The sequence below is a fragment of the Cibotium barometz genome, chromosome 26 (assembly GCF_041138505.1).
Source record: "Cibotium barometz isolate CiBa-2024 chromosome 26, ASM4113850v1, whole genome shotgun sequence".
Lineage (NCBI taxonomy): Eukaryota > Viridiplantae > Streptophyta > Polypodiopsida > Cyatheales > Cibotiaceae > Cibotium > Cibotium barometz.
In genome coordinates, this window is record NC_141071.1 from 20,652,568 (window position 1) to 20,666,383 (window position 13,816).

Here is a 13,816-nt window from a genome sequence, read left to right on the forward strand (position 1 = left end):
TTCTTGAGATGATTAGACCATGATGTAACAAGTGATGGTCTACAAATTGGATAAGAACTGACCGAAAGTTGTGAGTCCTAGTTGTTTGCAAGAGATGAATATAATATGTTCAAAGTACATAAATTAGACAAGAACTATGGCCAAAAGTCAAGAGATAAAGCAAAAAACTCTAAATATAATATGTTTAAAGTATACAATTTATATTTGATACATCATACATTAAAGTCAAAAACTCCAAGCTTGTTATTGAGGATAGAAAGCATACCGAAGTACTCTCTATATCCCAAAAAGTCATGCATTATCCAAATTAAAATTGCCTTCACCTCTCTACCAGTATGAAAGTAGTTGGGACACATCATGCACTTGGACGCCATGCCATAATATCTCAAGCTCCTCAAGAAAAGGCTCTTGCAAGATACACATCCATGTTATTGAACTTATGTTTTCCGACACGAGAAGAGATGTTAGTTTACCATTACCATTGGGCATGTACTCCATGATGTTGATTTAAGCCCAAATGGGTTGAATCCATCTATCCCCAATCCGAGCCATAAGTGACGTGGCTCCTTCCTAAGTTCTAACCACTTCTTTTCTATGTATTTCCATGCCGATGAATCTGAAGGAATCCTCATCATTCCATCTTGATGGAGCAATTGTGTTCATGCCATGTCATGAGCTTGGCAATAGAATTGCTTTAGAACATATATTGAATGTGGAGTATGATAGGAAAATGCCTTAGTAATTTTTAAGGAAACAATGTCCCTTGTAAACCGCTTCGGTAATAAGACTCACCACACTCTCGATACAAGGTTGCATCTTTGTGAATAGTCCTAAATAGTACGCAATCATTGACACACGTATGTATACATTTGTAATCATTGACACACCAGTACGCAATCATTGACACACGTATGTATACATAGTCCTAAATAGTATGCAATCATTGACACACGTATGTATACATTTGTAATCCATGCCACGTGCTATCGCATCACTCTCCTACCATGTGTCCTTGTATCTGGCATCTTAGTGTCTGAAGGAAGCATCTTTTTTATAAGTATACATAAATATAAGAAGATAACGTACATTAATTTTAGAGATTATAAAATACATAGCTTAATTTTGGAGATTAGAAAATAAACCTAGAATAGATAGCAAATAATAAAACATAGGCACTCACTGAAAGAGGTTCGTAACACTAGCGCTGCTCTAACCGTACATGGTTTGCAAGCTCAAAAGCTCCAAGGTCGCACGAAGGGTTAAGTATGTACACTCCACTCCTTGTATGTACACTCCACTCCTTGTATGTAAGTCTACTTTGTTCCATGTGGTTTTGGCCTCTCCTCTCCTTCTTTCTCAAATAGGTCATCCATGGAAAAACATCCTCCTCAACTTCATGTGGCATTGATATGATCATGCATAGGATGTCGGGCTCATGGCCTTATTTGCACCGATGCTCTCCTGGCAGATCTCTAAATTCTCTACATAATTATCCTCTTGTTATAGAGAAGAATTAGGCATTGAATCCCTCATTCTATAACGTGTCTCCTCCTCCTCATCCTAAATTGAATGAACAAGAATATAAACTCTTCGGTTAAATATGAGAAAGATTTAAGCAAAATATACTCACTCAAGAATTTGGATGCTTTATTTCTTTGAATCAACCATAGTCTCACACATACATTATTGTGATTTGCTATAAATGTGTGATTGCTTCCTTCTATCTTTCACATGGACACGGAATATTTTGGCACAACCACTCATGTTGACTCCTTATGGGCCACTAGTGTGTCGTCATGGGGATAATAAAGATGTGCATTGCTCCAAAAATAACTTTCAGGTTATATATGCCTTTCTAATCTCAGTATGTGACTATAGGCACACATTTATGGACACGTTGATAACTGCATGCATCGCCAAATATTGAGATAAAAAAACTTGGATTCTCCCGCACTGTGCATGACCTAGTTCTTGGCTTATGAATCTTAGCGCCTCTCCTCCATTCTCAAAACATGCATCGAGAAGACATATTTCTCCTTCTTCCATCTCCCCTCCCTCAAGCAAGAAACTCATGCTCTCTTTCCTTTATGTAGTGCTTTCAACTCCCTAAAGCAAGAAACTCATGCTCTTTTCTCTTTGTGCTTTCATCTCGTCTACCTCAAGTAAGAAACTCATGAACTCCTGTGCAAGGTAAGGTTTTCTTCTCTCAATTCCTCTCCTTTTTTAAAAAATTTCATTCATTCATATTCATATGTAAGATTAGATTACAAGGAGATGGTTAGACTTACCTCCATATCTTCTGATTCTTGTCTTCTTCTTCTCCTTCTTCTTTTCACTTCTCTTAATCTCTAAAAAGAGATTAGAACTATTTGTTTTAAATTTCTTTTTTTGGTAGGTAAACTTACTAAATGTTTTTTTAATAACGTTATCATGTTTGCTTGTTTTTCAAGTTTAGGATATATGGGTAGCTTCATTTCGATAACCAATGAATAATTAAGTAAGGCTTTTGTTTTTATTCATCATAATCATATTTTTTATTCTTTCATCTCTTTGATTCTTTGCTTTTTATGTATAAAACCTAATGCATAAAAGCCATGCTACATGCTCTATGTATTAGCTTAGCAGCACTGCTCTCATGCATACTTACCTCCTTTTAGTTGTTTTATATTGTAGGTCTCGTCTTTTTTTAGCCCAATTCTTTGCAGCCACTCGAGGGAAGCTCTTACCCCCACAACCTCTTTCACTATTTTATTCTTGTCTTGTTTGCACCCTTGGATGTTGGGGTTTAGGGTTAGTTACCTGAATAAGCTCTATAAATGCATAAAGCATGCTCTATCCTCTATGCATGTATGCATGCATAGAATATACATAGAGACCATATGCCTTACATAGAGTATGCCTACTCTCTTTATGCATGCATAATAGAGTATGCATACACTTTGCATATTGCTTATAAACTTATGCATTAGAGCATGCTCTATGCTCTCTCTATGCATGTATACAATATGCATGATATAATCCTCCATAAAGAATGCTCTCTTTATACATGCATAGAATATCCATACTCTATGCATATTATTCATAAGATATGCATAGAGTATGCATGCATAAAGCATGTTGTTCATAAGATATGCATAGAGTATGCATGATATTCTATGCATGTATAAAGAGAGCATTCTTTATGGAGGATTATATCATGCATATTGTATACATGCATGCATACAATATGCATATTGTTCATAAGATATGCATAGAGTATGCATGCATAAAGCATGTTGTCTTTATGCATGCATAGAGTATATATGCTTTATGCATAGAGCATGCTCAATGCTTTATGCATTCCTAGAGTATGCATAAAGTATGTATAGAGCATGCTTTATGCTCTATGCATGCATAGAGTATACATGATCTATGTATATTTCTCATCAGCTTATACATATACCTTATAGGTTTTATGCATGTATAGAGTATGCATCCATAGAATATGCATGCTCTCTATGCTCTATGTATGTCTAGAGTATACATTCTCTATGCATATATGCTCATAGGCTTATGCATATGACTTATAGGATTTACATGCATTCTCTATGCATATTGCTCTCGCTCGTAGGCTTATTCATATACCCCATAGACTTTATACATGCATAGAGTATGCATGTATAAATCATGCTCTCTTAATGCCTGCATAGAGTATATGCATGCTCTATGCATATTTCCCATAGGCTTATGCATAGAGCATGGTCTATGCTATATACCTACATAGAGTATGCGTGCTTTTATGCATATGCATAATGCTCTATGGATTATCCTTAGCATTTCTCTCATGCTTACATCATTTTCTTGTTTTATATCGTAGGTCTTATTTTTTTTTTTGAGCCCAACTCTTCTCGACCAACTCTTATTTTTTTTTGAGCCCAACTCTTCTCGACCACTCGAGGTAGGCTCTTAGAACACACAAGCTCTTTTACTATTTATGTTTTTCTTGTTTGCACCCTTGGGTGCTGGAGTTTCAGGTTAGTATATATGATGCATGAATAGAGTATACATGCTCTCTTTATGTATGCATAGAGGATGCCTCATAAGCTTATGCATAAGGATAATATGTATAAGTTTTAGAGTTAGTATGCATGTTCTATGTATGCTCTCTTTATGCATGCAAAGAGTAATGGAGGCAGAAAGTGTAGGTTTCTATTGAAGGATGTTGCACTAATGTTCTACATATACTTGAAAGTTGATGGAAATAGGCTTATGTATATACTTTATAGGCTCATAGTCCCATGCATTAGGTTTGTGTATAAGATCTTATGCAATAGGATTATGCATATACCTCATAGGCTCATAGGCCCAGCATAAGGCTTGTGCATAAGATCTTATGCACACGGCTTGTGCATAAGATCTTATGCATAAGGCTTGTGAATATACATACCCTAAAGTGTAGCTTTAGCATTACTCTCATACTTACCTAATTTTCTTATTTTGTATTATTCATAGGTCTTGCCTTTTTTTGAGCCTAGCTCTTCTCAACCACTCGAGGTAAGCTCTTACTACATACAAGCTCTTTTGCTATTTATGCTTTTCTTATTTGCACCGTTGGTGGCTGTCTGAGATTTAGGATTAGTACACATACTTATAGGCATACTTTCTTGTGTAAGCCTTATGAGGCATACTTTATGTATTCATAAAGTATATATAATCCTATAAGGCATACTTTATGCATGCATAAAGAGAGTATGCCTTAGAGCCTTATGCATAGCCTTATGGATAAGGCTTATGGCTTTTGCATAAAGCTCTTATGCATAAGCATCATAAGGCATACTCTCTTTATACATGCATAGAGTATGCCTTATAAGGCATAAGGCTTATGTGTAAGGTTTACGCTTATATGAGGCTCATGCATTATTCTCATGCTTAAGGCTTCTGTATAAGCTTTTATGCATAAGTCTTATGCGCATAAGCCTTATGCATAACCTAAAGCATAAGGCTTCTACTCTCATATCTTATGCAAGAATATGGCCATTGAGATTTATGAATGCTTATGCTCTCATATATATGTTATTAGATGTGGCCATGGAGTGTAGGTTTCTTTGTATCCAAGGATGATCCGGAAGTATGTAGGTCTACACACAAGCCTTGATATCATAAATATGTATTAGTCTCTTTAAGCTTAAGGTGTAAGTATGCTAGCTTTATATAAAGGTCATCCAATGCACATCCTATACCAGAGGATGACTTGGACAAAGTTTATACATGGCATATGACATAGAGCAGAGCATGTGTGGCTCTGTCTTATCCCCCTATTTTATGCCAGCCAAAGTGCTGGACACTATTCACTTCCATAGAGTCCTATTTCTCTTATAGTCTTCACCCCACTGCTCTCCAGTCCTCTTTCTATTAGCCTTTACCCTACTGCTCTCCAAACTCCTCTCACACCCACTGTGCCGACTCCTCTCCCCTCTAGAGGCTCCTCCAACAACCTGATACACCCTTGCCCCTCTGCTCCCCAATAGCCTGATACACCCTTGTCCCCTCTGATCCTCCGACTACCCTGACCCTACTCACATCGATGCATCCATCTCCTATGTATAGCTCTGCCTCTTGTCACGTTACTCATATAGTGGTAGTGTGAGTGGTTTACGGCTCCGTCCTCAGTCCTCAGTATTCTAGTGTAGGTGGTGGTGGGGGGGTAGTCCTTAGTTTTTTTTGGATCAGTCACCTTCACCTAGACGTGATGAAGTGGTACTATTTATTATTCCTTGCAATGATGGTAGCCCTTTCATGAATGACATGGGGAGGAGGTTTTACTATAGCTTCTGCCAAGTGGTGAATATAATATATAAGAACGCATTCAAATACTGGGGGAAACATAGAGACAAAGACTTTATCTATGTTGTCCAATGTATGCATGAATAGTTTCCTAATCCCCTGCCATGTGTTTTACTAACCACTAGGCTAGAGACTACATCATAAAGATATTAAACAATAGGATGTTGCACATAAAGAGATGCATGAGGAAAGGAAGAGGTATGTCATTTCGTGAAAGAGTAAAAGACGGTGATCAAGGATGTTAAAGATGACAAACACTACCCACAACAAAGGTGGCACACCATTTGCAATTGGAGTATAGTGCTACAAAATATAAGTTCGGAGGAAAGGCGGCTTGGATTGCTAGATTTGTAAGTTGTTATACATGTGGTTTCTTATACATTGCTAAATATGCATCATGTTTTTTAGGCATATTATTTCATGTGCTACATATTCGTAATTGTATGAAATGATAGTTTGTGGTCACGCCCCAAGAGAACGGGGGAATCATTATCCTAGATGTCACATTGAAACCAAAACTTGGGAATGGCTTAAACAAGAGGGAGTAGTAGTGACCGATGATGACATCTAGAGAGCCTAGCGCAATTGTGCAGTGAGGAATTGATCTTGCAACAAATACAATTTCTTTAAAGATTTGTATGAGCACATTTTAGCACTAAATGTGTATACTTTTTCATTATGTAATGTAGGAGAAGAATGAAAGTGGCCAAGATGAAGGTGAAGGTGGTGGTGGGAAGTTTAAGGGGATTTCAAGGATACAAATGATGAGGAAGAGGAGGATCATTAAACTTGAAGATAATCTTCGTAGTCTTACAAAGATTATCTTAGTTTGCTTATTTATTTTGAAGCAATATTTTGACCTTGTACATCTTTATTCATAACAGAATATGAACATCTTGTTTAACTTGATGTGGACCACTCTCAATATATGTTTATATTTTTGTATGAAGCTTTTTATAATATATTGTAACTGTGCATGTTTTCATGTAAATGTGTATTTTTCATGTTTTACTTTATAAAAAGCAAATGGGGGAGGGGGGATAAAATGAGAGAGAGAGAGAGAGAGAGAGAGAGAGAGAGAGAGAGAGAGAGAGAGAGAGAGATCTCTTTCCCATTCAGTCTCTCCCTCATTTTTTTTGCATAGATGGTAACGTGTCTATGGATGTAGTTATGCCTAGCTATAGATATAGTTATTAACGTGGCTATATGTGCAGATATAGCCATGTGCTACCCCTAGCCGTGTGCATAGCCACGAAATAGAATTAGAAAATTCAAATTCCTTTGTTGTGTTGGGTTGTGGATGTGGCTATGCTCTCATTCTCTTGTAGTCCTCCCTACACTTACAAAGGTAAGCCTCATCGGCATTTAGCATTGGTTAATATCCCATTCATTTTGCATATGTTGCTTTAGCTAAGATAAGAATGCTTAAAGGTGAGCAAGGCCATGGCTTATGGAGTAGCAGACTGGTAGAGAGAGAGAGAGACTCAGAGAGAAGATAATGCTCAATAGAGAGAGCGCACTGCACGACTAAATGATGTGATAGTTACTTGATTATTCCAATGTACCTTTATAGGTTTACAAAGGCTACCTCATGACATCAATGCTTATGTCACTCTCACACAAATATCTAGATATTATTGTGATTCCTCTATGAGGTGGTTCACACACATATACAAAAACACATAAGTGACCCCTTTGAGAGGTGGTTCACATGCACAGGTAAGACCTTGATTCCCAAGAATCCCCTCCTTAAGGGATTACCTCATACTATGCCAACGATAAGTCTAGGCACATGGATTCTGATGCGAGTTTTGTTTAAAATCAAGGATAAATCACATGGTCTAGTATCACATGTGAGTTATGAGATCCAATGGTAGAGTACACACAAGATCAAGTCACAAACACAAAATATAACACACAATTGAATAGAAAACAAACACACTCACATAGGGACTTTAGAAAGCCCATTTATCATTACAATAGTTTGTTTCCGCTGTGGGAAGTTCTTTGTCCTGGATGATGTTGGCGTTTATCTTTTTATGGTAGCAGTACTTTTCATTGTGGCTATTTCTACCACAATATCTACATGATATGTAACAGTCTTTCTCTTCATGATTGTTCCTACAACACAAGGAACACTTTGGACCTTTGAAGTTCTGCTTCTTTGTGTAGGAGTTGTCCCCTCCTATTGCTTTCGCTTTGACCTTCTTTTGTTCTTCTTTAAAGGAGTGTGTGACTCCTTCCAAGGTAAGTTATGCTTGTTTGTGGAGGAAGGAGTTATCCCTCCCTACTGCTTCGGTTTTGACCTTCTTTTCTTCTTCTTTCAAGGAGTTAATGGCTCCTTCTAAGGTAAGTTTTGGGAGGTTTTTAAGTGTGGTGATGAGGGAGCCATAGGGTTCTTTTGGCATGGGCTTTGAGTTTGTGAGTTGGTTCATGAGAGACTTCATTTTATTCACATGAGCATTAAAGCTCTCATGTGATTGCATCATGAGTCCATAGAACTCAATCTATAGGAAAACCTTGTAGTTATTCCCCTGAGCTTTGAAGAGCTTGTCCACATCATCTCATAAGCTTCCTTGGAAAAGTTGAAAGATATGCTACATGATTTATAAAGTTATCAAATAACCCTAATGGACCGAAAGCTAGAACATCTCTAAGCTTCCAAGATTTTAATGCTATATCTTCCCCTTCTTTGGGCATTTTTTCTTTCTTCTCAATGTAAGGCCAAAAACCTTCATGCATCAAGCTGAATTTCAGCTTGGTTTGCTAGGTGTGAAAGTTGTCCTTATTAAACTTTTCAATCAACGGATGTGAGCCCATAATGAGGAACATAGGGGGTCTTAGCTCTTATATATGATAATCCAGTGTCTACCCTTTTACAAATAAATCAGGGTTTTCTATGAAATGGGGGTTTCTAAATTTGATGGTTTTTTTCAAAAAACTGGTTGATTATATTAAGAAGTAAGAAAGAGACAGGTTACAACATGTTGAAAAATCTACTGAGACCAGAGTCTATGCACATTACATACAGATCCGCAAGCCTTGAGCTTGCCTCATCAAAGCACTCTACGCCTTTTGAAAGCCACACTCACGAAAAGAGGAAAAAGCTGGTTTCACAGCTAGAGAAACTTCTTAAATTTGATGGTTTTCAAAAAAGATGATATACCATGCTTTAATTACTTTGTTTAACCTAGCTTTTACAAAGGAGAAAAAAGCCCCATTTTTTTTTGTTACTTTCCTGAGTGATTTGATCAGCTGATTTGAGTCGATCTGTGCTATGATGTAGACTTTCACCTTTTTGAATGATCTGTATTTAAAAAAAAATCAATTTGTTGCTTTTCTTGATTTTTTGCAAGTTTGCTTCGGGACACCTATTGCGTGTCGTTTACTGATTTTTGCGCAAGTTTGCTTTGGGACACCTATTGCGTGTCGTTTACTGTATGTTATTGTACACCGTGGGGGCGCCTGCTCTACTGGAATAGTTGCACATACTAGGGGAACCTAACAAATTCATGGTATGTGGCAGGTGTATGTAGGGAAAGATTTGAAGGAGTTGGTGACACATAGTAAGTAATAGGAGAGTTGGATTGCCAAAGTTTGGGCCTAAAACATAGAGGTGATATTTGAAGGAGAAACAGCCAGCACACACCTTCGTGGCATTGATAGAGAACCTGGTCGGTTAGCGGCCTGATGTGAAGATATGGAGAGGGTTTCAACACGTAGTAGCAAGTCGTTATCATATCAGATGCGATCAATTATCTTTTGTTTGGGAGGATGAGAGGTGGGACCAGATCCGTGGGTTGTTGAATAGTGAAGAGCCATACTAGATTTTTGATGAGATCTGAACTCATCCTGTGGCATTTGTAAAAGGTGGATTGTTGTATGTGTGGTTGGATAGTACATAAATATAACTATATTTCCCAAAAAAAATCCTTTGAATCATTTGATACACGGTGTGATCTCAATCTTGGGATGCCGATTTTCATTTGCTCCTTCTCAGTACTTTGGGATGCCGGTTTTCATTTGCTCTACAAGGTTCACAACCTTCCGAGCACTTTGGGATGCCGGTCAAAATCTTTTGGATGTAAGGGAACTTAGGGAAGGGTTCACTGAATTCCAACCTGGCTTTTTCAACCTTAGCTAGCCATCACGAAAGGACGGTTATTTTTTCTGGCACTTCGGAATGTATTTTTTCAGTGGTGGTGCTGCCCACTCCCTTCTGTAAGTGCTGCCCACTACACATGTCCTGTCCTGCACAAAGGTCAAGGATCTCTTTGTAAAAAATAAAATAAAATCGTTATAAATAGTTTCTCATTTTTGAAGAAATTCAAAGCATTTTAGGTTTACCTGATCTTATAACATACAAATTTGCAACAGAGATCTTTCCCGAATGAAGCTGAACGTCCATTTTGGGAGGGACGTGTTAGAACAACAATGACAAGATCTCCTTATTGAGCCAATACACACAGTTCCGACACGACACGACTGTCGCCCAAAACTTTCACTGTCTTCTTCATGGGTCCGGGACTCTCGTGCACCGAAACAGTGCCTACAGCCACCACCCATATCCTAACGCAAGCATCTGCCCATCCCACAATGGTGCGCCCACATGACGTCGCTGCTTTTCAAACAAACGTGTCATCTTAATGTAGTGGTGAGATCATTCCAATTCTGGCTGTGAAGTTTGTGCTTTTCTTTATGAGGCCAGTTTGTACACACCTCGATTATTGAACATTTCTCTCTGCACAAGTAGCAAAACCCTTTCCCTGAGCTTGGTTTACAACCACCTCCATCACAAGCCAATCTAGGTGGGAAATGAGGGTATTGGGCACCTGCATCGCCCGCACAGTGCGGCGGCACTGTGGGACTGTGAAGCCATCTGCTCCCATTCCTGGTAACGTGGCAGGACCTTTGGAATCCGACAAGCTTGGGCCAAAGTGTGCAAAATTGTGGGCAAGGGAACATATGCCAGCATGCTGTCAAGGGGCCTCGGTGTCCCCCACATTGCCATGGGTGATCTTGTAAGGGAGGAGCTCTTCAAGTTAACTCCGGAGGCACAAAAGGTATGTAACATGTGATGCGATCTCCATCTCATGGCATTACTTCGATTCCATATGATGTTCATACTTGAACAAAGTGTCGGTCTGTCCTTTTGGGTTTCAGTTAATCAAGGCAAGCTAGTTTCAGATGATATCATACTCGACCTCTTGTCTAACCGGCTATTGAAAGCATCAGAAAACGGGGAGAGAGGGTTCATCTTGGATGGCTTTCCTCGCACGTGCAGCCAGGCAGTAAGTTCCTTTTTTACATGTGCAGATGTTGTAGCCTCTGTTCAGAACATAATTACATCATTCAGGATTTGTGGCTCTCTACATAGATTACATCAGCAGCTGTTTTCACTTCAAAAGCATGTAGCGGAAGGCGGCGTCCTGTCAATTTGTCTCCACGAGTGTTCTATTCAGAAGTACACTACTAGGCTAGGCTTGTTGCCCCTTTTATTATTGAGGTATCGAAGCCTTTGTGCAGGAGATTCTGGATCAGCTCACTGCAATCGATTTGGTGTTGAACTTGCGGTTGAGGGAGGATATATTGATCCTAAAATGCGTGGGGAGAAGGATTTGCAGTGGATGCGGCAACAACTTTAACCTTGCAGACATAGATATAAAAGGCACAGACGGAAGCCCAAGGATTGTTATGCCGGCTATGTTACCTCCCCCCCGGCATGTCTATCAAAGCTAACGGTCCGTGAAGATGACACGGAAGAGGTAGTAAGGGAAAGACTTCGTATTTATTTATGCTCAAGAGGTAAGTCCATGATTTGTGCTTGCTGCTGCAAGCCTTGAAACGAAGAAGCCACCAGCTGGTCTTAGTCTGTATCCACGTCATCTTTTTTTTTCTTTTTGGGCTTTACAGAGCAAGCCAGTTGAAGATTACTATAGGCGGCAACGTAATCTCCTAGATTTTGATGTGGCTGGTGGCATACCTCAAGATTATTGGCTGCATTAAAGCTGGATACAGATGGTGATGGTAAGGCAAAAACCCTTTAGACTTTAGAGCATTCGTGCCCTCTTTCTAGTTAAGGCACAGTTGGATGGCTTAAGGTTTTGAATTTCATGGCCCTTTTACAAACCATTTACTAATTGCCTCGTTAAAGAGTAAACACGGGATAGAAGCAAGATGCTACATGATAAAAGCCTGTAAGTAGTAATCACGTGCTTGAAAAGCAAACATGATCATGATTTTATAATTGTTAGAGCAAAGAAGACAACATTTGTCACCTGTCTTTATAAAGAAGGTAGAAACTCAACTCAATTTATGAAGATTTGTCTACTTAATATTTTTATGCATGAACCTGCACTCGAGCTTGGGGGATAATGACGGATGTCATTGCACATGGCATGGCATGTGGAATCGATGATTTGAAGCCTTGTGAGTAGACTCTCGATTATAACTCTTTGGTTTTTGTTGGGCTTGGGAAATAACTTCAGCTTCGAAGTGGATATATATGCATATTTCTTTTGAAGTTTGCGGCAGCTATCCTCCTTTCTTTATATGAGCGCGTGTGAGAAGCGGGTCTTGAGTAGACTCTTCTGGAGTCAAGGTCACATTTTGGTTTCTGTTAAAGTTAACCAGAACTTTCCATTGGCTTTTTAGCAGTCATGCTTCTTCTTCTTTCTTTCTTTTTTTTTTTGGGCTGCGTATTTCTTTTCTTTTTTCTTTGTGTTGAAGTCTTTGACCAAGTTGCGGTAAACCTCTCTATCCAAACTTGTGCAATTTGCCCGTTCATCGTCATAGCATATAGTCCAAGCTATACATGACTTGAAGATTAGAGAGGCAAAATCACACTTTGGTTTTTGTTAGTTTTGGGAATTAACTTCAAGATTTTATTTTTTTAAAAGAAAAAGGTTGATTATATTAAGAAATTAGGAGAAGTAACTTATGAGAGGACTAGTTGGGAACTCGTGCTTCGCACGTCTTTTGAGGCTTCCAAAATCAAATGCTACCCAAACCTCCTCTTTTCCTTCTCGAACCTCCAAATTCTTGCCACCTGGCAGCTTTGTGAAACTCTTCCTTAAGATAATACTAGTATTGGATCCGCGCGTTATTGCGGCAGGTAGAGTTCTAGAAAAAATAGGCTTAGTTTCTCCAATTTAGGTCATGTTTTAAGTAAGCACAATACATTATTTCAAGTGACTTCATATATACATATCTCAAAATAACATCCATGTCTCGTAGATTTAAGCGAAAACAAAAATATAATAGTAATGTAGCATACAAAGATGCAAAAAAGGACCAATATTACATATTCTCAAAATGCACCACAAAATACGTATTCTCAGTCCAGTAATGTCAGAATCAGCAAATTGAATTCTTCTCGTATGAGAAGGATCATTTATTTGTCTCCTCACAATACGCTCTCTATTGTAAAGCGATCCATCCCGTACATACTCTACTATTGATGAATGCAAAGGACCTGCACAAACGAAACAACGATAAATCAGATCTCAAAAGGACTTGCACATAACGACACATAAAATCTCAAAAAAATCTTATAACAGAAAAACATAATCAAAATTACCTCGTACAATAGAACATCGAGTGGATGGTACATGAGGAGCTCTAGTATAAAACCCATAACGAATATCAATGGTCATGATGGATGTAAGAAACAACCAGTCATCGGGTACTGAATACTCCTCAAATGATGCAAAGCATTTGTCCATCTCTCTTCAAAATAAATAGACATCCCACTCCTCATCAGGAACACCGATCTCGTACATCTCGATGTCTTCGTCGACAACTCTTACCATAAATATCATGCAATATCCTAAAATCAAAGCATAACAAATAGGTTATACAATTATTTATATATGGGTTTAAAAAATATTTATACATGCCTAACAATTACACTTATACTTACCCATCCCTATAAGCATCAATCATAACTCATGTTACGTGACTTGCAGTAATAGGAGCTGACCATAGCGGTGGC

The 13,816-nt window shown here is 38.5% G+C and overlaps 1 pseudogene across 1 annotated transcript; it reads left to right on the forward strand.

Moving 5' to 3' along the window:
* Positions 1-10,638: 10,638 nt before the first annotated feature.
* LOC147623750 (putative adenylate kinase 6, chloroplastic) lies at positions 10,639-11,713 on the forward strand (annotated as a pseudogene). The gene is made up of 4 exons (XR_015269265.1): positions 10,639-10,776; positions 10,850-10,886; positions 10,987-11,114; positions 11,350-11,713. The product of XR_015269265.1 is annotated as a putative adenylate kinase 6, chloroplastic (transcript).
* Positions 11,714-13,816: the final 2,103 nt, after the last annotated feature.